A 26,076-nucleotide genomic window follows, 5' to 3' on the forward strand; every position below is an offset into this window, starting at 1 on the left:
CCTATTTGAGTTCTCACCCAGAGGGCCCAGGTTCAAATTCCAGCAGCAGCAATTAAAAAATACAAAAAATGTCCCACCCTTATAACTGATGATGCATTCAGATGTGGACTTTGGTTCAAATAGTTATCGCCATGAGCACATTCAAACATTCCCATTGGATGCAATTTAACAATCCTCTCTTCCCTATTTCACAGGAGATGTGCTTATCTGTGGTGTAGAGGACCCTGTAATTGAATATAAAGAGTATGCAGTGGATTAAGCTGTTCAAGGTTTGTTTCAAAGAAAAACATGTGTTCAGTTTTCTTCACATCTTACAGAATATTCTCATGAATACCACTTTCAAATGCATACTTGGATATGGGCGAATGGCAATGAAAACCCTTCTCACATACAGAACCAGCATGAAGTTGCAGTCATACAGCATATATATATATATATAGAAATATATATATAAATATATATATAAAAATATATATATATATATATATATATATATATATATATATATATATATATATATACACACAAATATACATATATATAATCTTTTTATGTGTTCTTATATTGTTTGTGCTTTCCAATTTTGTTATTCAACACTTCCATGTTACTTTAACGAAATCATCTATACATATATATACGAGGTTCATCCGGAAAGTAGTACCCGTTCGTGCCGCATGAAGTGCTGACGACGCGAGTAGCCGCTGGACGAGGTCAGATAGCTTCAGTGGCTTGTCTGCCTTCTCTGAGCCAAGTTGCGTGACGCTAGCATTGCCTGTGTTGTTTCTGTGATTGTTTACAATGTTTAAAAAAATTGAGAACGCCGCCAGTTGTGAAGTGAGGGCAGTGATTAAATTCCTCAATGCAAGAAACGTTCGCCCATGTGATATTCATCGCCAATTAATGGAGGTGTATGGAGACAATGTAATGGACGAGTCGTCTGTTCGGCGGTGGTGTCGCAACTTCAACATGGGGAGGGGGAACACACACGACGATGAGCGTTCGGGGAGACCGTCTGTCATTACAGACCAACTGGTGAGCTCAGTTGACGAATTCGTGAGGAACGATCGGCGCGTCACAATTGATGACATCTGTGAGCATTTTCCCAATGTTTCTCGAACAATTGTTCATGAAATTGTTAAACACCATCTGCATTATGCAAAAATTTGTGCAAGATGGGTCCCTCGCAAGCTTACAGATGAGCACAAAACCAAGCGTATGGCTGCAGCACTGACGTTTTTGGGACGTTATTCTGATGAAGGAGACTCTTTCTTGACTCGCATAATTACTGGTGACGAAACATGGGTTTGTTATGCATCACCTGAGAGTAAACGACAGTCAATGGAGTGGCATCATGCTCATTCACCAAACAAACCAAAAAAATTCAAGACAGTTCTGTCCACCAGGAAACTCATGACAACCATTTTCTGGGATCGACGAGGTGTATTGCTTATTGATTTTATGGCCCGTGGAGACACTATTAATGCCAATGCGTATTGTGAAACATTAAAGAAATTACGGCGGGCAATACAAAATCGGCGGCGAGGTCTATTGTCTACTGGTGTCATTCTCGTTCATGACAATGCCAGGCCTCATGCAGCTGGGATAACACAAAAACTTTTGCAGCAATTCAAATGGGAAACTTTCGACCATCCACCGTATAGCCCGGACTTGGCCCCTTCAGATTTTCATCTCTTTACAAAGCTTAAAGACTTTTTGGCAGGAAAAAGATTTGACAGCGATGAAGAACTTAAAGAAGGAGTGACCCTGTATCTCAATGAGCTGGCGGCGAAGGACTATGCAGCAGGAATACAGAAACTTGTCACACGTTATGACAAATGCCTTAATTTGCTTGGAGATTATGTTGAGAAGTAGTTTAAAGTATCCTCTTTCAAATAAAATTTTTTATGTTTGTTAATATTTACTTTTGTGTCTTTATTTCACGAACGGGTACAACTTTCCGGATGACCCTCGTGTGTGTGTGTGTGTGTGTGTGTGTGCGTGTGTATATATATATATATAAAACTATATATATATATATATAGTGGGACGCCACAATAGAACACAAATTGAATAGCAACATTTATAAGGACACTCACACTGTATATTGTTCGAGCTTTCAGCCTTCTCCGAGTAAGAGAGTCTTACTTGAAGAAGGCCTCGGAGAAGGCTGAAAGCTTGAACAATTTACAGTGTGAGTGTCCTTTTAAATATTGCTATTTCATTTGTGTTCTATTGTGACTTCCCAGTATTGTGCTGCTCGTGTGAGTGTTTCCGTATAATTGATATATATATATATATATATATATATATATATATATATATATATATATATATATAATTATTATTATCAGGTAACCTGTTAAGGTATGCTTTTGGATGGACACAGCTACTAAATATATATATATATATATATATATATATATATATATATATATATATATATATATATATATATACATGTAATTATTATTATCAGGTAACCTGTTAAGGTATGTTTTTGGATGGACACAGCTACCAAATAAATATTTTGTGATTCCTAACAAAATAAAAAATCCAGTACCCTTCTTCACATCAGGTCTCCCTTCTTCTCTGAGCACTTTCTTCCTCCCTTCATCCCATCCAACATCCCTATCCTGTTCCTTCCCTTTCCTCGTTTTCCTATCATTCTCCCCTCCATTACAGTCTTACACATCCCACTGCCTATCAATACGCCCTTCATCCACTTTTCCTGCCTCCATAGGATTTCTCCCAACAAACCCCTCTCTTCGTCCACCATACCAAGTACTTCCTCATTTGTTTTCTTCTCTGTCCATTTCACCTTCTCCATTCTTCTCCACACCCACATTTCAAAAGCCTCCAGTCTACGGCTATCCTCCTGCTTCAATGACCACATTTCCGCGCCGTGCATAGCTATGCTCCATATCAAAGTGTCTTTTCTTAACATCCTTACTCAACGTCCCTGTCATCTACTCCCTCCTCCTTGTGAAAGCCTCTTTGCCAAGCGCAATTCTTCTCCTTACGTCCCTACTACTTTGACCGTGTTGGTCCAAAACACTTCCGAGATACTTAAACTGTTCTACCTGCTCTAGTTTTTGCCCTCCTATTTTAATGTTAAGCTTAGCCTTTTTCTTTCTAGAAAATCGCATAACCTTTGTTTTATTAATATTGATTCTCATCCCATACCTGTTGCACTGAATTTCCAATTCACTAAGCAATGCTTGCAGCCCCTCGGCTGACTGACAAACTAAAGCTTGGTCATCAGCGAACCTAACTGATTTTACGAATTCCCCGCCAACTTTCATTCCTACCTCGAGTTCTTCCCATGCCTCTTTAATCATTTCCTCTGCATGCAGGTTGAACAGCAATGGTGATAATGGGCAGCCCTGCCTTACACCTCTTCCTAACACTGCCCATCCGGACTCACCGTTCCCCACTCACACCTGAGCAGTCTGAGACATATATATATATATATATATATATATATATATCTATCATTTTTTATAAAAATAGATATATATACATATATTTCTAAGTATATATATATGTGTGTGGGTTGCGGTAGTCCACGGGGTAGAGCATTGGGCTGCTGACCTGAAGGTCCCAGGTTCGATTCCCGGGCAAGGCACTCTGGGCACCTACAGCTCCACCCAAGCTAAAGTGATTTTTCGGGTACCAGGTATTCTTGGGAAACCATAACCGGCACAGGGAAAGGAACTGGCCCCCATACCCTGATGTGTGAATTTCACACGCCGTATAGGGCTTAGTACTGGGTGAACTCTACCATCGCCTACTAAACCGACCTTCGGGTTGATTACTGTGTTTATGGTTTATATTTATATATATACATATATAGACATATATATATATATATACATATATATATATATATATCTATATATATATATATACATATATATATATACATATATACATGTCTATATATATACATGTCTATATATATATATATATATATATATATATATATGCTTTCGTAGACGTAATACGGAAGTGCCGAATAGTACAATACACAGTAACACACGATATAGAAACACAAAAAAAAGAAGAACACTCACACGTATTTTCTTGATATTTAGACGGAAACAATCCGTCTTCATCTGAAGATATAGAAGTAATTCTATATCTTCAGATGAAGACGGATTGTTTCCGTCGAATTATCAAGAAAATACGTGTGAGTGTCCTTTTTCTTTTTTTTGTTTCCATATGGTGTGTTACTGTGTATTGCACTATATATATATATATATATATATATATATATATATATATATATATATATATATATATATATATATATATATATATATATATATATATATATATATATATATATATTTATATATATATTTATATTTATATATATATATATTTCCATTTTATTGTGAATTCCATCTGCCTTCATGTCAGTAAAAAAAGAATTCTCGTCATTCCTTCCTCTACTTCCCAAACACTCTCCCTTCAAAATCATGGTCTTACCAACATAACATCATACTTTTCAATGTTTCCTCCATGTTTTCAAAGTAGTAGAGCCATGGTTAGTATGATGGCAAAAGTCAACCAAGTAATGACTAAAACAGTTTCATATGTTTCAATAGTTGATGTGCTTGTGAATTTAAAATCAGAGCAATCTGTTAATGACTGACTGCCATAGAAATGTACTGTACTTTTTAGTAATTAAATAAGATGGGAGGTACACATTTTGGGACTGAATGTAAGACAGCAATTGAAATATCATTTGGTTATGGACTGCACCAATAATGAGTATTCATTTCTTCCCTCAGATATAAATATTCCTTAGCAATGGGTTGTCAAGTTACAAAATATTTTGATTATATTTTATATTTTACTCTATTGCAATGATTTCCCTCAATCAATTATTAGAATGAAAACTTTTTATGGATCATAGATCTTTGGAATAACCTCTGGAATTTCAGATTAAATTTTCTCACTAAATGTTGGAGGTCATGACGAAAGCCAAACTTCTAAGAAGCTGATCTTCATAGCTGTTTTGAAAATTAGAAGTGTTTCATTAAAGTGCCCATTAAAAAACTCAATCTTCATAATTTTTTAAATATTAAAATTGCATGCATTTTCCTGATTTTTAGATCCCCCAGATTACATCGTCTAATATCTTCCATTTCTACCTGTTGAGGATTCTACCCCATTATGAAACTACCACAACCAAGGAAAGTGGAACTAATACCATTGGACGGTTTCATCTGGCAGAAACTAACATCACTGATTACAATAACCCTTTCAACAGCAGCCAATGTAAATGCTAAGGAAAAAAGGTTGTACTAAAGGTCAAATTGGACTGAGGTCATTGCCAGAATGTATCCTAAGGACAACTTTAATTTTTTTTCCACAAGGCATCAATCGCTACTGCATATGTTATATTTAGCAATTATGAAATATCTTCAAAGGAGAAGATGTTAGTTTAAACATTGATTATTCCTATCAAGGGTACTTGTATAATCATTTGGTTTTCTTCTCATGTAACAAAATCCTGCAAATCAATTTTTTATTCTTAATAAAAAATTTCTTCAATGTGTTTCCTGTCTTTTTCTCCACCTACTCCCCCACATTTTCATGATTTCCTCTCCATCGTTTTGTGTTTTGACTCAAGAGCAAAATAGGACATTAAATGGAGAAAAGGGAAAGGTTTTACATTTTCTACTTAGGTTAATTAAAAATGTATGTAAACATAGGTCAATTCATCTTTGAAATTTGTTAATGGATTTGGATGGGCAGTGTTAGGAAGGGGTGTAATGCAGGGTTGTCCATTATCACCGTTGCTGTTCAACCTGTATGCAGAGGAAATGATCAAAGAGGCATGGGAAGAACTGGAGGTAGGAATGAAAGTGGGCGGGGAATTCGTAAAATCAGTTAGGTTTGCTGATGACCAAGCTTTAGTTTGTCAGTCAGCCAAGGGGCTGCAAGCATTACTGAGTGAATTGGAAATTCAGTGCGACAGGTATGGGATGAGAATCAATATTAATAAAACAAAGGTTATGCGATTTTCTAGAAAGAAAAAGGCCAAGCTTAACATTAAAATAGGAGGGCAAAAACTAGAGCAGGTAGAACAATTTACGTATCTCGGTAGTGTTTTGGACCAACACCGTCAAAGTAGTAGGGACATAAGGAAAAGAATTGCGCTAGGCAAAGAGGCTTTCACAAGGAGGAGGGAGTTGATAACAGGGACTTTGAGTAAGGATGTTAAGAAAAGACTCGTGAAAACTTTGATATGGAGCGTAGCTATGTACGGTGCGGAAACGTGGTCATTGAAGCAGGAGGATAAACGTAGATTGGAGGCTTTTGAAATGTGGGTGTGGAGAAGAATGGAGAGGGTGAAATGGACAGAGAAGAAAACAAGCGAGGAAGTACTTGGTATGGTGGGCGAAGAGAGGGGTTTGTTGGGAGAAATCCTATGGAGGCAGGAAAAGTGGCTGAAGGGGGTATTGACCGGCAGCGGGATGCTGAAGACTGTAATTGAGGGGAGAATGTTGGGCAAAAGAGGAAAGGGAAGGAACAGGATAGGGATGTTGGGCTGGATGAAGGGAGGAAGAAAGTACTCAGAGCTGAAGAGGGACCTGATGTAAAGTAGGATGTTGTGCTTTGCTAGGGGTCACAAATTATTAAATTAGTAATTATGTCCATCCAAAAACCTACCTTAACCAGTAGATTACCTTAAAAAAAAAAAAAAATATATATATATATATATATATATATATATATATATATATATATATATATATATATATATATATATCACGTTTTCATTCCTCAATACAATTAAAAAAATAAAAGGTTACTTTGGGGTTTATGTAAAAAGTGAATTTTTTAAATAATAATTCTCCATTGCTTTCTAAAAATCGTCCCAAGTGTATACAAAGTACACCTTTTATTTTTTTAATTGTATTGAGGAATGAAAACGTGATTGTGAGATTGACGCATGGTCGGCTTCCACAAAAATGTTGCTCAATGAAATATCAATTGAAGAACACCAAATTATGTCATTTTTTTCTGAGCAACATGGTAGCAATCTATTAGTCAAGAGAACCGCTGAGACAATGTGATGTGGGTACACCCTGTGAATTCTTCCCTGAAATGCGTACACACAAGATTGACTTGAATAGAGCGATCAGGGAATCATTTCCCAGTCAAACCAATTCCAAAACACAACAGAAGATAAACAGAGCTCAATACGAGAATTTGAACTTCGCGTACGCCATTAATCAACAATCAACAATGCCTCCAACAATCGCTATTTGGCGGGCGAACTAATTTATGCCACACGCCAACATGGGGAGTTCGAAGACTCAACTATTCTGCATACACGGAGCGGAGAAGAAAGTGGACTCATTTTTTCGTCTTAACGGTCGTGAGTAAGTCCTCCCATTATTCAATCCTATTACAGGAATAAGCTCGGAAACTACTGGGTTAAGTGTGACTAACGGGAAAGAAGGAAATGAAAAAGAAGATTGCCTATCGGTGAGTCCGCGTGTTAGTTCACACGTTTTCGCCACATCATCGGTGAATTCGGGATGTTGAAGGTCTTGACGATTCATGGAGGCGTCTAGCGAAGGGGATGGGAGAGGGGTGTTACCAAAGGTGGGATGAGGGGGGTCGTTCGTCTAGTCGCTTCTGCGGTTGACCTCACTTCCGATCACCGGTCCCAAGCGGAGTGTCGCTCGAGCCAAACTGGACTATGGCCCTACCTTCAGAGGACGGAGAATGCCTAAAGAAAAAAATACAGCGAAAAAACCAAATTCGACCCATTCAAAAGGTCCCACTAATTTCACCGACAGTGTTCACTGTCCTCTTTATCAATACCAGCACGATCTGCGAGCATGTACACACTTAACCGACGGTCTGAATTCAGTATTTGACGCACGCGTTGCAAGTTGTCGTCGGTTCTTGGCGTCGACGTCCGTCCAGCGTACAGCTCGACCTCCACATTCTCTCGGCCATTTTTGAAGAGCTTGTGCCACTTAAAAACTGCAGTTTGTGACATGTTTTCATCTTTGAACACTCGGCGAATGATGCCCAACGCCTCCGTACCCGATTTCCCCAGTCCAACACAAAATTTTACGGGGTACCTCTGTTCAATCGTTCGCTTCATTTAACGTTTGCACCGAGTCACTCGACAGGGGTCCACTAAAAAAACTACCTAGCTTGAACGACCGCTCGCAGGCGATCGGCGCTTGTAGAAGGTCAGACCCTCTACCACTGAACCTGCTCGATGGGAGCGAGCTGCGACGTACAGTCACTTTAGGAAAAAATTACTTCTTATCCTTTTTATACAAACCTGGTAAATACTACATAATAAAAAACATAACATTAGAACTTCGATCGGTGGTGGGATGGATAAAGAGTGTCAACCATTACAGCAACAATCACACTAAAACAAGGACGGTGACCTCGCTTCCGCCATTCGTAGAAATATACTTGCATTACTAAATAACGCGTCGAGGAAATGGTTTTCTGTCTAGACACACAATATTGCGTCAAAGCTTCACAATTTGGCGCAATGTTCTTATTTCCGGCCACTTAGGCAGCTCGGAAGACAAGATCGAATGAATTTAAGGAGCATACGTTCGCCCCTGTGTCGTCAACTGTCTTTACTACGTCGATTTGGCCCTGAGAAGAAATAATTCGGCTCACACGCCTACTAAGGATGGGATTATGTTGACGTGGATGACATGGCAAAGACAAAACAGATCGGTTAAGAGGACCGAAAAATAAAATGCTTTCATTTATATCATTGGTAGTCTACCAGTTAAATTAGATTTTATACAGATGCAACCCATAAAACGGTACAACAATACATGTAACTCGACTACAGCCAGACTCCCGACACTACAATAGACCCCTCTTCAATTCTACAAACATACTTTACTTCCTCCCTTCATCCCGTCCAACATGGTTATCCTATTCCTATCCCTTCCGCGGTTGCCTAATATTCTCCCATCTATGTATGCATATCACAGTCCTCAAAATCTAATAACCAATGAAAACGATCTGCATCCATCTTTACAGCCGCCTCTGGAGTTCTTCCAACAGTCAACTCTCCTCCCCAAATATGCATCATACCCATTCGTTTTCAATTTTTTATTAACGTCTTTTCTCAAAATCATTATTATTTATTTATTTCCAATCATATTTATTTATTTATTTACACAATTACGTTGCAATTAGGCAAATTTCCTGGTGGCAACGGTCAGGTTAGGTCAAAGATAACTACTAACAACGAAAATTACATACGAACACATAAAAACAGATAAGAGACAAAATATTTTTACATAATGACACTTCCACATCACATACAAACAAACTTCCACACCACATACAAAATGCCGTCCACATTACATACAAACAATATTTTCAAAACTACGGTGAAGTTTATTACCCAGTGGCTGCTTTACATTTCAACTTAAAACTTCTAAAATTGGATGGAAAGGGCTCAAACAAACCTCCAGGCAGCTGGTTCTAATCAATAATAGTTCTATTTAAAAAAGAGTATTTTTTCTTATTTATTTTTTGAGTCCTTATTTTTATTTTGAGGCTATGGTCGTTTTTTCCCTTAAAGTTAGGCTTCTCTATCCCTTGCCATAAATCTTCCCACGCTTCGTCCTTTTTAACAATTCTATACATCGCGCCTAACCTACTCTTTTTTCCTCTATTTTTCAAACTCTCCCATTTCAGTATATCTAACACTTCTGTGACACTATCTATTCTTTTGTACCTTCCAAGTACATATCTTGCTGCCTTTCTTTGAACTTTTTCTATCTTTTTAATATATCCCACCTCATATGGATCCCATACTATGGAGGAGTATTCTAGGATAAGGATAACCAGTGCCTTATATGCTTTTTCTTTTGTGGCTACGCTACTTCCTTTTAAATTTCTCATCACCCAAAGCAATACTTTAAATGCCTTCCGTGTCAAATTATCTACTTGGACTCCCCACCCAAGATCCCTAGTTAAATAAATGCCTGAATATTTGCATTGACTAGTACATGGGATTATTTCTCCCAAGAGGGTGTAAATTTCCTTTTCTGCATTCTTTTTATTTGAAAATTTTCTATGCTTACTTTTACTTATATTATTTGTAACCCAGTCACCAAGGCGATCGATGTCATTTTGTAATATTACGTGGTCATTTACATGCTCTATCCGTCTGCATATAATGCAGTCATCAGCAAAGAGTCTTATTTGGGAATGTAAATTGTTTGGTAGATCGTTTACGTAAATTAGGAAGAGTAATGGCCCTAGAACACTGCCTTGTGGAACTCCTGCTAATACGCTCGCCTCATTTGAAAATGTATCCCCTAATTTTACTTTTTGAGTTCTGCCTCTGAGAAAATTTTTTATCCATTGTTTTACCCTCAAGTCCAATGGTAACGAATCCAACTTTAACAATAATTTATCGTGAGGCACTCGGTCAAAAGCTGCCGAAAAATCAACATTCTCAACGTCCCTGCCATCAATTTCCTCCTCCTTGTGAAAGCTTCTTTGCCTAATGCAATTCTTCTCCTCATGCTCCTATTCCTTTGACCATGTTAGTCCAAAACACTTCCGAGATATAGATGGGATGTTTTACTAATCTAGTTTCTGCCCTCCTATTTCAATTATTAGTTGAGTTTCTCTCTCTGGAAAATCGCATAACCTTTGTTTTATTAATATTGATTCTCATCCCATACCTGTCGCACTGAATTTCCAATTCACTCAGCAATGCTTGCAGCCCCTTGGCTGACTGACAAACTAAAGCTTGGTCATCAGCGAACCTAACTGATTTTACGAATTCCCCGCCCACTTTCATTCCTACCTCCAGTTCTTCCCATGCCTCTTTGATCATTTCCTCAGCATACAGGTTGAACAGCAACGGTGATAATGGGCAACCCTGCCTTACAACCCTTCCTAACACTGCCCATCCGGACTCCCCGTTCCCCACCCCCACCTGAGCATTCTGAGACATGTACAGGTTGCGGATTAGCCTCCTTTCCCTCTAATCTATTCCTATTTTCTGCAATAAACTCATTACTTTTTCCTAATTCACTCTATCAAACGCTTTTTCGAAATCTACGAAACAGGCAAATACCTCCTGGTTGTGTTCTATATTCCTCTCGATTAATAATCTCATTACTGCAATGGCATCACGCGTACCTCTCCCCTTCCTAAACCCAAACTGATCATCCCCTAAGTAATCATTTGCCCTACTCTCTATCCTTTTGCTGATGATCCTGAGAACAATTTTAGCTACGTTTCCTGAAAATAAAACTAACAATAACTGGAAAAATAAATCGCAACAAACAGGTACACAATTGACACAGCGAATGACGTTTAATTATTTAAAATCGTCGTTTTCCTTGGTTTCATTATTCTAGAGAACTTTTCCGTCATCAGCAACGGTATTCCCCATGGGAAATACCGATGCCATGTTGTCTCTAAGCACCGGACACGCTGCCTTGCAAATGTGAGATCACCGTTGTACTTCGATGACTTGTGTTCGACAATCTTCATCTCCGACACCTCCAAGTAATATTTTTTTCCTCTTTCCAAAACTTTCTTTCTCACGGTAGCCATAATTATTTACCACTAATCGATGAATCCTCATTTGAGTGACGTAATAATAAGAATGAAACATCTTTGATATGCTTAGATTCGGAAACAGTCACTACAATTAACAGAGTTCGAAGAATGGACGGGGAAATATGACCAAGAGCTCAGTAAGAATTTTCACCACCAGAAAGAGGGAAATGTGGACGACCTAGGAAAACACAGAAGGGTAAAAATGACCGTAAGGATCAAGGACAAACCTTTGGAAGAGTATAAATGCAACTACCGAGAAGAATCGACAATTGGAATACAGGGTAGCCATTGGAAAGCGGCCCATAGGAGCGTGGGATATCAAACTTACTGTCCTGTAGTCCTCACATGATGTAGCCTTTACCTTTCTCGGAATAGGAATTTAAACTGATCTCACAAAGTCGTCCGGCCAGATTCCTTCCTCATAGATACTATGAATCAGCCCCTGTAGCCTCTTCCTCCCACATTTTCCTTAACATTTCAATAGTTGCGCGGGAATGTTGTCCACCCCCAAGGCCTTATTTGATTTCACCTCCCTTAATGCCCTTTGTATCTCATTGCCGAGTATGCCTGGACCTAAGCTATCTTCGTCATATTCTCTGGCTATGTCTAACCTATTCGGCCTTCCATACAGTGCTTCTGCATATTCCTTCCACCTCTCTTGGAATTTTTTGTGTCAATTATTATCTTACCCGACTTATCTCTAACTCTTTGCACAGATATTCCCTTCTTACTTCCTGGTAGTGCTTTAACCTTCTTGTATAGCGCGCCAATTTCACCCTTCCTCTGCAAACATTCCATTTCCTCGCACTGCGTCTTCCACCATGCTTCTTTTGCTTTATTTGTTGACCGCCTCAATTTATTGTTTAATTCTTTGTACTTCATTTTTCCTAATTCTGTATTTACATTCTTCCATTTTCGCCGCTCATCCATCTTTGTAATCATCTCATCCGTGATCCATGGTTTCCTATCCTTTAAGCGTTAACGGTTCCTATAGTGTCTTTTGCAGATTTCGATAACCCTTTCTTGATCCTTCCCCATTTTTCTTCGATAGTACTTAGATCTTTACCATCCTCCATGATTTCCTCTACCGCCTTTTTATATTCCTTCCTTTTCAAACCATGTAATGCTTCTACATTCCATTTTCTAACTCGCCGCCCCTGCCTTGTCTTTTGAAACGAACGCTACATTTCATAACAACTAAATTGTGGTCGGAGTCCGCATCCGCTCCCGGGAAGCTGCGCGTATTTATCACACTGTTCTTAACCTGTGTCTAACCAGGATATAATCTAGCTGATATCTTCCTGAGTCACCTGGCATTTTCCATGTATACCTGCGTCTTTTGTGGTGTCTTAACCAAGTGTTGGTGATGACTAACCGCTATCTCCTGCAGAATGCAAATGATTTCTCCCCGCGGTCATTCCTCGTGCCTAAACCGTAGTCCCCGACCTCGTCACCATCTCTTCCCTCACCCACCGTCGAATTCCAATCTCCCATCACTATCAAATGTTTCCCTGCAGGAACACATGCGATTATGTCCTCCAATTGATCGTTAATCCTATCGACCTCTTCTTCCTTATGGTTGCTCGGTGGCATGTATACCTGAATAATAACCAAGTTCGTCGGTTCTGCTTTTATCTCCACTAGTAGTATTCTATCCGTTATCTGCTCTATGTCGACTACGCTTCCTCCTACCTCTTTATTTAATACTATGGCAACCCCTCGTTGGCTCTCGTCCCCGCCGCTGTATATTATTCTATACTGATCACTCCAGTAATCCCCGCTATCTTTCCATCTCACCTCGCATAGACCTAAAATATCGATATTTCCCCTTTCCATCTCCCGCTTGATATTCTTCAGTTTGCTGATCCAGCTGCTGGTTTTCCCTTGCCAGGGTTTCGTGGGATGACGACCGCGGAAGCCTTGCCTCCCCCGCTGCCGGGCACGACACACGGCCGATTGGGCCGAGCCCCGTAGTTGCCAGGACTCAAAATCTCTGTATAGTCCATCATGTTAATCTTGGGAATGATAATTGAGGTGGTTTCCCGTTGCCTTCCCCAAGTGTTTTTAACGTGACACCATCACTTACTGGCCGCCCCACTGGGGTCAGACGCAATTGCAGCCGCCTCACTGAGGAACAGACGCTGCGTGGACTACCTTTCGTCTGGCTCCTAACCTTCGACCTATCTGGCATGGGTGACCCTACCAGGAGCAATTAATATTACTCCCCCCAGCACAGCTCTAGGGTTCATTGGGACGCACAAGCCCTTCCACCATGTCAAGATTGTGTTCAATGGGAGGATATAGTATAAACGATACCATTTTACGATATATCTAAGGAGAAAGAATTTTACGTAGAGTACATGGCACATGAATACCGATATTTAATAAGATTTTCAGTAGCTCCTCAAATGATACATTAATTCGGAAGATCGCAACAAATCTACATTCAACTGCTAAATCAAATCTTCGTGAAATACATAAAATTCATAAGTATTTGGTGCATTAGATATCATTCCTTTTTTGTCAGCCCCGCAATAAATCTACTAATATGGTTCAGATACGACATCCCGGTATGCACTCGACTCAATTGTACATCAAGAAACTCCATTACTTTAAACACGAGGTCGTAGAGTCAAAGATAGGAGAAATGGGCATTCGAAGATATCAGAGATTATATCTGTTTAAACAAAGCAAAGAATTTGGTATGAAATCGAGACTTCATTCAGCCTCCACGCGCAATTAATGGTTGCCATGAAATAAGCTCCGTTTGTGGGATTGCTGAAATTCCGGTCCAACCGCCCCTGGATGTCGCGAGTGTTCCTGCAGGGAAACATATGATAGTGATGGGGGATTGGAATGCGACGGTAGGCGAAGGAAGAGATGGTGATGAGGTCGGGGACTACGGTTTAGGCACGAGGAATGACCGCGGGGAGAAAGCAGTTGAGTTCTGCAAGACACAGGGGTTAGTCACTCTTCCTCCCAAGAGATTTCCCCCTAAAGTCTTCAAAGGTGATTCCTCAAGGCCCAGGAAATACCCTCAGCCAGGGGAGGCCGACCACAAATACACCAAATGGAGGATTATCCGCGTAACAATCAGCTTACGGTATTGTAGGAGGAATGGAGGTGGTGGGGAAAGGTCGTCTGGTATCTCGTAAGTGCCCCCATCGATATCGAAGATCAAGAAAAAAAAGGACAATGCATTTACGTTATCGGTCAAAGAACAGATCTTAGCAAAATTCGATAATTTTGCACGTGTGTGAACGTACGATACGTTTACGTACGTGTGTGTATGTATGTGCGTGCGTATATATATATATATATATATATATATATATATATATATATATATATATATATATATATATATATACACATATATATATATATATGTATATTTGTGTGTGTATATGCATGTATAAATATATACATATAAAAATGGATATATATATATATATATATATATATATATATATATATATATATATATATATATATATATATATACATATATACATACATACATACACACCTCTCCTGTGTTCGTGCTTGATAGGCGTTCCTCTCCCTTTTCCTTATATCTATTTACACATAAATGAATATTTGTTCGTCACAGTACTAGATTAAAAAACTAGGTCAGTACTTAGCATGTTAAACAACTTCTTTCCTGAATAATCCAGAATCGTCCATGACAGCCCACACATATTTCTAAGACAAACATACTCGGGAAAACGAGAACGTGACTTGCGCAGTTACTCAAAATTTTCAATGAATAAACCAATATATTTGGAAGTGTTTTGGGAAAATGTTTCGGCACGCGTGACAATCATTCGACAAATGGACCAGACACGTCTTTAATGAGACACCGAGAAACTATTTTTTTCAAGTCCATCACGACTTTTTTTTACATCAACAGAGCTGCTTCCTTTAAAGAAAAAGCACGCTACCTTTCAGACAAATAATGGATGACCTTAACGGAAGAGTTCAGACGAAACCTCGCACCCAGGAAACTACAGCGAAGTTTGGTTGGTTCGATGATAAGGGCACCATGGAAGCTACTCGAGGAATATTTCATTAGGTCAAAGGTCACGATGATGATGCTGAGTCCTCGGTCACAAATTCAATATTGGAAGTATCTGAAACCTGATTTTCATCTATTTACCATGGAGGGTGACCAAAGATAGAGCGAAATTAAGTTATTTTCGACTCGTTCATGTGGAATCATTGGGCAATGATATGGACTATCATTGAAATATCGAAGGATATTTATGTCAATCGGACGTGCTACCGTTATCGAAGAATCAATGTTTGCGAAAGATTTCACGTCTTAAAGCACACAAGTAATTGTAAGAGATAAAACGAATGCAATTATTGGTTATAAAAGTTTTATCTCTCGCCTTGTCTTGTCTTTAGTCATACCGACAAATTGATCCATTCGACTTAAAGAGAGATAATTCGCCGAAGATTCAGCCTTTCGGTATTTCTTACGAGAAGCATGATTTGGCGTGCAGAAAGATATCACTATGGAGGTCTCCAAAGTGAAAATACAGAAGGCACAAGACGTTAAGCTTGCCAAAGATGAATCTTTTACCCGTTACATTTCAGTATTCAAAGTACTCCTTTATTATTTAAAAAATAATGGCTTCTGCCATACTAACCGCATGTTGACTCAGGAAATGGTAATGATGTGATTTGAAATTTCCGTGTTAGTTTTCATATAAGTTGACACATAGAAGTGCCAACATTTTATACACTCTCATATTTGGCAGTGGACACTACCATAAGAAGTATGGGTTGATTATCCCCACCACTCTTATCACACACGCCCATTCCTATACGCCGACGACACCTCAAACGCCAAGCGAAGTTGGTGGCCAGATGAAACCGACGATGCTCTGTAAAATAACCCATCCCCACTTGATGGGAGACAGGCTTGCAGAGTAGTGGTTGAACGAGAGAAATGCACCAAAATTTGTTTCACTCGCCGTCTATCCAAATGGGATCCTCATGAAGTTGGATTAATTGCCGAATTGGATCGCGTGCAGCGTAGAGGAGCTAGATTTGTAAAGCGTTATTATGATAAACTTAGTGGCGTACCCAAAAAATGTATTAGAGTATCTAGGCTGGGAATCACTCACAGGGCGAATTACAGATTAAATCTCTTGCATAAATTGGAAGGTCTCTTTAGCAGTGTTGTTGAAAATGTATTATCACCTCCATCGTACTACGGTGGGAGAGATCATGCTAATAAAAATTAGAGAGATTGATTATAAAAAAATTAAAGAAATTCCAAAAAGGATCGAATGCCTTTAGCATCGAAGAAATTATTAAAATATCACTTACATAATCTTCAACAATTCGTGAAGGATTCTCGGGTCTTCCACCGGGTCAAGGGTTCCATATTGGCCGACGTTTCGATGCCCGACTCGTGCATCGTCTTCAGGGTTGAACCCTGAAGACGATGCACGAGTCGGGCATCGAAACGTCGGCCAATATGGAACCCTTGACCCGGTGGAAGACCCGAGAATCCTTCACGAATCAAATACGCCGGGAAAGCACCACATCTTACTTAATCTTCAACAAGTCAATCAAATCGTCCTCAAACCCTCTCATTCCATCCATCTGTTCCCCCTGAAGGTCCATCCAAAATACCATCGAAAACGTCAGCTCTACAAGTAAGAAGAGAATTCGAAAATTCCGCCAAGATTTATTCCTTAGATCCCCTCTCCTTAACCTTCCTTACCAACCTTTCAAACAACGTCATAACCTAAAAGACAAGAACGTCATCTTGAGCTCCTTTCGTCACTACTCCTATCCATTAGGTTCGTTTTCCATCCCTGCTCGAAAATCTAAATCCTCTTACTCCGAAACAAACACCACACAAAAATTATTACCACCCTGCTTACAGAGGAGCATAGTTCGGAAAGAAAAGTAACACGTTTATGTCACAGGATTAACTTCACGTTATTTAGTGAGTACCTTAGACACCAACGCTCTCTCAGCAGCCCTCGAGGGGAAATACGAAAAATAATTTCTTCCATGCGTAAACCACATTATATTCAATGGACACACAGAGGAATATTAAGTCAGCTTTCAGGCTGAGACAAAAAACAAACAAATCATGGATTAACAGAAAAGAAGTAAAACACCACAGTTTTCGTGAAACACTGAATTATGAAAAGCCATTGGAAGAATTTAATTGGTATCATTTTCAAAAAAACAAAACTCAATTTCATAGAATCACGCGGTACTTCTGAATATTTCAAAAACAATGATTTTGTATCAATTATATTATTTTATTTTACTCGTTCAATGAATTCCAAAACAACGGATATACGTACATACGACACATGTTCCCCGCACATAAAGTGCCAATCCCTTTGTTTTTTCTTCAAAACTTATTAAATATTATTTAATTACTCCGTTCTAGTCTAATTAAGAGTCAGAACGATGAAGAAAAATTCTTTTTAATACACTAATCACAGCCATTACTCGAACGCTAATATTATGCGTCTAAATCTAATTACTACCTAATATCTATGATAATATTATAGTTCAACAGTGTCATTGTAAATAATTAATCGAAAAAAACAAAGCAGAAAATGTATTTTTTTAAACTCGATTTTCTTGTTAAGGAGTTCACTGTTTGAAATCCATTAAATACATCACGAGATGGAAGACGCATTTTTTCACAATTCACAAAAAACACCGTTGATAATAATAAAAAATTTGCATTCGCTTATAAGTGTGAATCATCGACGAGGATATATATATATCCTCACCAATTATAGATGCACCGTTCTCGTTCAGCTAAAAGGCAATATAGTTAAAATAAGAGCCATAAATTCAATTGGATGAGAAGTGGACAGCATAAAAATTAAAACGAATGATAGCATTCAATTGAAACGCTTATTATAAGTCAAAAAAACTCCGACATAACAGTGACCACGATATTCATCATACCAAATTACTATGTTAATTCGTGTGCAAACGAATTTACAACACTTGAAACGTCTTAAGGAGGATAAGCGTCTTACGATGAACGTGCGCAGGACCTTCTTTGATCTCCTTACTTCTGCCAAGTTAAAATAAGCTACCAGTGATTTTCTCACTGTGATAACTTATTTTGTCCAAAATACAAGTTTATATTTCATTAGTTCTAAAGCTCACATTTTTTTCACATATTCGCGTGTAACCGACGAGATTCATGCATGTAATTGCGAACAAATACTGCCCAACAAAAAGGCGTAATTTACACTTTCCAAACGAACTCTTTGCTTGCATTAAAAAAGTAATGCATTACCAGAGAGAAAAGAGAAAGGAATGAACTAATATTTCTTAAAGCATGACTAGTGACTTAACACCCCCCGCCACACGCCCTCGCCTTGCTGGACGTTGCTCATAGGTAGTTATTCAGGTTAAAATAATTTAAAGAATTCAAAAAACATTTTTTCATTGTCCAGAAATAAATATTACAGAATTCTATAAGTCGAGAAGAGCCACTAATTATGAACTAGTGGTATAAATGCTACTTTATATTATATACGTTATATATCTGCAATATAATTGATAAAATTACCAAAAAATAAAATTTCCAATAAACAAAAGCAAGTGTCGTTTTCAAAATGCACTAATAATTTGACTTTAAATGTTTCCAGTTTATATAGAATGGCGTAAATACTTCAAAAATTCATCATAGCGCCTTATAAACACTATAATATACAACCGATTTCATCGGATACTACCTATGTAGCAGGAAATGTGTGATGCATACTCCGAATGAACTATACTTACTAAAACAAGTACGTTTCTATTCTTCAATGGCTGTCGTGGTACGTAAGACCGAATACAATAGCTAATAATAATGGTATTAAATGGAAAATGTGACGAGCTATTAAGTAAGTCTTTGTTTATCATTTAAGGACTTAGGGCATAATAACTTATATAAATAAACAATAACCAAATGGAATACTAATTCGATTACTTAACCATGTCGCAGTCCAAGTAAAACGCCATTACTCGCAAGAATGTTAACCGATTTGGTTTCAGCCGTTGTGTATTCTGGTTACCATTGGTTCCCGTTGTTGATGAAACTCATCAACAAAGTTCCAAAAATCTTGAATTGAGTGCCCAAAAGCAATCGAAAAACACATTTCTACTAACCAACTTAAAATGTCGAATGATTTATGTATTACTGTGGCAGTACTGACTACTGTATTACATGGACGAACGAAGTAAATTCGGATTGCATTTCTCAGTTAAAACGTATGACGATTAGGCATATGGACAATGATTTCCGTTCTGAATGCGTCAGAGTTTCACAACGATGGGAGGAGTAGGTCGGCGGGTGCAAACCTTCGCGGCGAGGGACGTCCGCACTCTGCGCACGGCCCCATCATCACTCACGGCGGGTCTTCGGGGGAAGGAACTTTGAAAGGCGCGCGCGGGGCCGTGTGCAAAGGGAAGCCGATTGGCTTTGCACCCGGCGCGAGGTGGAATGCCCTTGCGTTTACCGATCGATTTTTCCCCGTGACGTGTGCGCGGACTAAGAGTGCCGGCTGAAGTCTTTCCTGGACCTCGAGCGGAATATAAAAGCCGCCGTGCTGGGAGCGGTCGAGCAAGTTGTGAGTTGAGCACCGACCGAAGGAGAGACGACATTTACGGCTAACAACCGATCAGCTAAAGAGAACAAAGACATCCCATATTCATCATGCCACCCCCATGCTGTGAAGCCTGCAAGGGTGAGTTATAACATAAGAATATCATGATACCCTGTGGTTTCATGCATTCGGTGAAAATTTATTGATCGTACCGGATGACATTTTTTTAAATAAGAGGTCACTTTCATTTTTTTAAAATCATTTCTCTCATATGAGATCTGATTACGCGAATGAAATAGTTAAAACGGAATAGGATGTTGAACAATCAAATATTTTAAACGTAGTTTAAATTATTTAAGGCCTACATTATTTTAGCCACAAAATAAAAAATACATAACGAATACGACGGTTCATATTTAACGAATTTTTGCATTTGTTAATATTTAAATTTTTTAAAAGTAGGTCAGAGTTCATTAATATCCTGTGAAATGCTAATGATGTTCAATGAGCTATTTATGTTAATTCGTTTCCTGTAGAGGTGCTCTATGCTATTTCATTCTATATTAGCCATTTCAACTAGTTAAAACAAAGAGCTGAAAATTTTAAATCATGATAACTACTTATCAGTCAACTATCATTTTATTTATCATCCATTTAATCAAGGCATGCACCACAAATTAACTACCTCTTTGAAGTCATACATTGCACTGAAATCATAAGTATCGTAGATAACAGTATATATATATATATATATATATATATATATATGTATATATATGTATAATGTGTGTGTATATATATATATGTGTGTGTGTGCATATATATATATATATATATATATATATATATATATATATATATATATATATATAAAATACACAGTAACACACAATATAGAAACACAAAAAAAAGAAGAACACTCGCACGTTATTTCTTGATATTTCGACAGAAACAATCCGTCTTCATCTGAAGATATACACACATACTATAACTATGAAATTAAATTACATGATAAATTTACAATTGCAGACACTTGTGCCAAGGCTGAGGGGAAGAAGTGCGCTGACAACTGCAAATGTGGCTCTGACTGCAAATGCTGCAGTAAGGCAGATCCAGGTGAGGATTAATAATAATTAATAAAAACACTCTTTATGCATTGTAGAATATAATGGTGAAAATTAACTGACGGCCATTTATTTTTTTTAGGCATTATTTTCCGTATTGCTAAATTTAAAAGAGTCAATATCCAGGAATCCCTTTCAATCAGCCCCTCTCAGTTCATCTGCACAACATTCTGTTAGCTCCTCTCCCTTCCTGCATTTATGATTGTAATGTATCATATGTATCTGAATTCCTTCACCGAATGTGTTTATCTCTATTAAGAACTACATTAAATTATAAGTATGAGAAAACTACCATTTTAAGTTAGGTGAACCTATAAACACAGGACTTAATGCTACACTGAAGTGACCTGTGTACAGGTTTCTTAGGAAATGTTGAACCCAAACATCCAAAATGAGACTAATACAGTGGGCATGTCAAGAATTATGTCAGTCAATGTCATGCCAATGTCATGCCAATGCCATGTCAATGCATGCCAATACAAAAGAGATGCGGTTGAAGTAGCAAAGAGTATGAATACAATGTAATATGATGAGTTGGGACAGTAATTATTTTGTTCATTAGCAATGGCCATCAATGGTTAAGCAGGAGGAAGCCTCCGTTTCCATATTGCATTCTTACCCTGATAACCACTAGTACATCGTATTTTCCCTCGTAAAATTCCTTCCTCTCTCAATATTTCACCACTGATCACAAACATTCTCACCACCAACATAAATGGAAAAATAAAAGTACATTTGACTTTTGAATTGACTGAACACACATGCATAAGCCATTTGTGAAAGTGTTAGCACTGGTCTTTAGGCTTCATACTACCAAAATTGTTTTACATGTTACAATGTTTTGCACGCCCAAGCACATTCCTTTTGGTGGATTCTATTACACTGACATTAGTTGATCAATGCGAGCACTAACTTCGAACCTTAACATAAAAATGTCAAACCAAAACCCCACATGAGATGTAGTCCTTAACTCCACGTAGAATTAACCATATGACACCACGAGATATTTATAAAAACTAAATATTTTAAGTGGGCACTCATTAGTTACTCCGTAATTACCACGGTCTGAGGGTCCTATAACTTTTGAAGTTTTCCTATCGAACATCTAGAAGATAAACTGTATGTATTCAATAGTTTAGAAAAACTGATCTAGGGTGGTTTCGCAAAGGTACTTCTTTTCCGAATTGCCCATTCAGAACAATGCAATAGTAATGATTCCATTTTTAAAATAAACGTAATCAGTATAATCCTAAAATTTGCGTTTACAAATTGAAAAACTTTCCATCGTAGCAATGATCTAGCTTATTCCAACTGTAAAACAAATCTGTTAAGGAATCTTTCTTCTCTTTTATGGATAATTTACAAATGTGAGATTTCGAGTATGTCATGAGGTTCGTGCTTTTTTTTAAGAGAATGAGTAATTTAGAGAGACGTTCCAAAAATAAACATTTCCTTACCACCTTCGATTGAAAATGTACTCTGAATTGCAGTCGCTGAGTTTTACCGCAGAATATAAAGGTACCTTCCTCAACAAATGCGACTAAAGACAAATTGATCGCCCTAAATTATGTAGGCCACTTCATATGCAACACTTAGTAATAGACTCAACTACAGTCAAACTAATCTCGAATCGCACAAAATAACGAATCAACATTCTGCTGAAACTACACTTACTTGCACGCTCCATAACGTAGGATCTATTTCGAAGACATTTTATCGTTTACCAGTTGTATTTTCTACTCTCAGCATCTGTCTAAAAAGCATCATTCTTCCTTGGAAACATCATGCAGTTAACAATGAAACCATAGCTGATATAAACAAGGGATGGCAACCGTTTCTCATTCACCTTATGAATTCTTCATTGCAAATTCAGGCTTCTATTCGGATCCTATGTGCCCGAAATAAATGTCAGAGTAACTATATGGTGTGAAACTTCTAAAAATCCACGACAAGTTCGCCACAAGGTAACTTCAATAAAATCAGTCTTACCTTGTTTTCGGTAGCGAAAGAAACCTATTGGTGCCGAAAGTACACACGCATTAGATTCTATGAGAGATAATATAGCCTTAACCAATTTACCTTTCCTCCAATCTTTCCAAATTTACCTCGGTAGAGAGAACCGAGTTCACATATTAGTTTTCTTACTTTCTTAAAGTTGGGCCCATGTAATAACATCGTCGTTTATAATTCAAACGGTGTATATTTCCACACCAAACACAGAATTCGTCATCAAAAACTCTATACTCTAAAATAAGGGATTTAAATGACTTTTAAGAATTTTCGCACAAGTCCGCCATGCGGGAAATCAATATCGATTGGCAGCGACTGCAACCTCGACTACTATCGATCGGGAGGTCGGATCGAACAACTCCGCGAAAAATAAGTGGGTGGAAAACAGATAAATTTTTTTATTGGCAGAATACCGTTTAAGATGGATGGACATAGACCCTAGACATCAACATGGTAACAAATCAATATGCCAACAAATCATCTGCCTTTCCAGCCTCCATCTAATTTCTCCTAATGATTCTCTTTCCTTCCTTTTAATCATACCTGGTGCTTAATTAGTAAAATAGTTCATTTCAATGTTGCTAATATAAATTAAAAGAACCTAGGCACATAATCTAAATTTTTATTTTTTTACTACTGCACCAAGTTGAACCATAAAAATATTTTCGCTTTAATTATTATGAATAAATAGTTGGTAAATATATTATTAGAATTTCAACAAATCTTACTCTTAAGTGACGTAAGAAATGTTTAAATTTAAATGAGAAATAAGTTCGAACCCTGAAAATAAAAATTATTAGAAAAAATGTGATTAATTGGAACTTCAGCCTTTGATTTTCTATGTCTCAAAGTAGAGGTGTTATACAGTAGTCCACACTATATTATATATATATATATATATATATATATATATATATATATATATATATATATATATATATATATATTTTCATGCATGCACCTCCAAAACTATTACAGCATATAGGTGTCATATCTTTAAACTCACAGTATCCATGCATCTTACTATAGCAGTACATTTACATGCATACTTAATTACCTATATTTAGTATCTTCCCAATTTATTTAGGTATTGCATTTTTAAAATGGTATTTACAATAGGTAAAATCATGAATTAGTACTTGGGAAGCTTCATGCTATGTCATACAAATTACATCACCAACACACTTTATTTCTTCCAAAACATGTTGTTTTCTGAGTGAAGGCGTTCAAAAGTGGGTCATTAATATATAGACAAATTTACAAATACATGGGTTTCAATGTAAATTCTTGACTGCCACAAGTAACATAAAGTTGAATATTCACAAAATCAAAACATATAGAATGCAATGCCCAATGAGGATGAAGTGGTCAAAGTAATTATATATAGAGCAAGTTTCAGAAAACATACGTTTTTCATGTGTTTGAAATTCATCGTGGAAACAATTTGAATGCAGAATTTCATGAAACTTCATACAAGCTTTCCAATGTTGTAAACTGAATTATCTATGAAAGACGTGTAAAGAATTTGGAAATTAGCCATGCACCTTTTATGGTTTACTATTTTGGTTCTCGTCAGCATTTCTCCTATGCTAAATGTAAAAAATAGTATCATATTGGAAATGGAAAATATTCGTCAAAGATAAGATTCTTAGGAATTCATCACATTTTGAATATGAGCACCAATGTGTGTGACTGAATTAGTTTTGTTCCTTGGTTGCTGTTCACACAAACTGGAATGGAAGAATGAATGGAATTTTGGAATGATTGGAGTTTACAGATACATATCTGAATACTTAGATGGTATGACTGGAACAAAATAACTTTTATTCAATTACCTTACCTGAAATTAAATTTTTATGGTCCTCAAACATAAGTTTATTTGTAAATTAGTCATTGTTTGCATGTAGCTATACAAGGAAGAAAGTGCTAATCCATTTGTTTATTCCAAATGAATACCAAAGCCGATTATTGTAACTGCAATAAATAGTTTAATCAAATTGAATTCGAGCAAATCTGAGTTCAAAAAATATTAATTCACAATTCATACCTTTGCCTCTATCTTGGGACATCAAGGATGTAACTTCATGAAACTCTCTTTTCTTTTCAAGGAAATTGCTGCTGCAAAAAAGGAGGCGATTGCAATTGCCCAAAGGGATCGTGCAGCTGCAAGTAAAAAGCTGTAACTATGCTTCACACCATCAACCAGCTGGCATAAAGTCAACAATTTGCATCATAATTTATTAGTGCTTCCCATAAGATATTGAATATAAACAAACATGGTACCTAACATTCCTAAATTCCTACTCGGCGAAGAATTCATTATCTTTTAAAGACTGTGTACGTGCCATTATTTTTCATGATGTTTTTAATTAAATGTTTCTAGTTTGAAATCTGTGCATTTATTTTATTCATACCACCCCATTCCTCCCCCCCCCCAAATGCTTTAAAATATACAGCAATGGAGACGTAATTAATGATAGATTAAGTCTTTAGAGTAAGGGAAACACCAGTGGACCTTTTAAGAAGGATGGTAAACCTAAAATGATGGTTGTAAGACTACAGAACTTTACAAGATTATGCAAGTTTTTTTCAGAAATCCTTTCCATGAGATAGGAAGGGCATTAAAGGAGATGAAACTTAAATAAGGCCGTGGGGGTAGATAACATTCCCGAGGAACTACTGAAATGTTTAGGAAAATGTGGGAGGAAGAGACTATATGGGCTCATTCGTAGTATTTA

The 26,076-nt window shown here is 37.5% G+C and overlaps 2 long non-coding RNA genes across 2 annotated transcripts; one reads left to right on the forward strand and one right to left on the reverse strand.

The window, feature by feature from the left end:
- Positions 1-86: 86 nt before the first annotated feature.
- Positions 87-23,632, reverse strand: LOC139691591 (uncharacterized). The gene is made up of 3 exons (XR_011701609.1): positions 23,318-23,632; positions 23,003-23,216; positions 87-224 (listed from the first exon to the last, which is right to left on the reverse strand). It is a non-coding gene; the product is annotated as an uncharacterized lncRNA (long non-coding RNA).
- Positions 20,130-25,726, forward strand: LOC139691590 (uncharacterized). Its single transcript, XR_011701608.1, has 3 exons — positions 20,130-20,345; positions 21,234-21,320; positions 25,447-25,726. It is a non-coding gene; the product is annotated as an uncharacterized lncRNA (long non-coding RNA).
- Positions 25,727-26,076: the final 350 nt, after the last annotated feature.

The sequence above is a fragment of the Hetaerina americana genome, unplaced genomic scaffold (assembly GCF_022747635.1).
Source record: "Hetaerina americana unplaced genomic scaffold, ioHetAmer1.1.p SCAF_38, whole genome shotgun sequence".
Classification (NCBI taxonomy): Eukaryota; Metazoa; Arthropoda; class Insecta; order Odonata; family Calopterygidae; genus Hetaerina; species Hetaerina americana.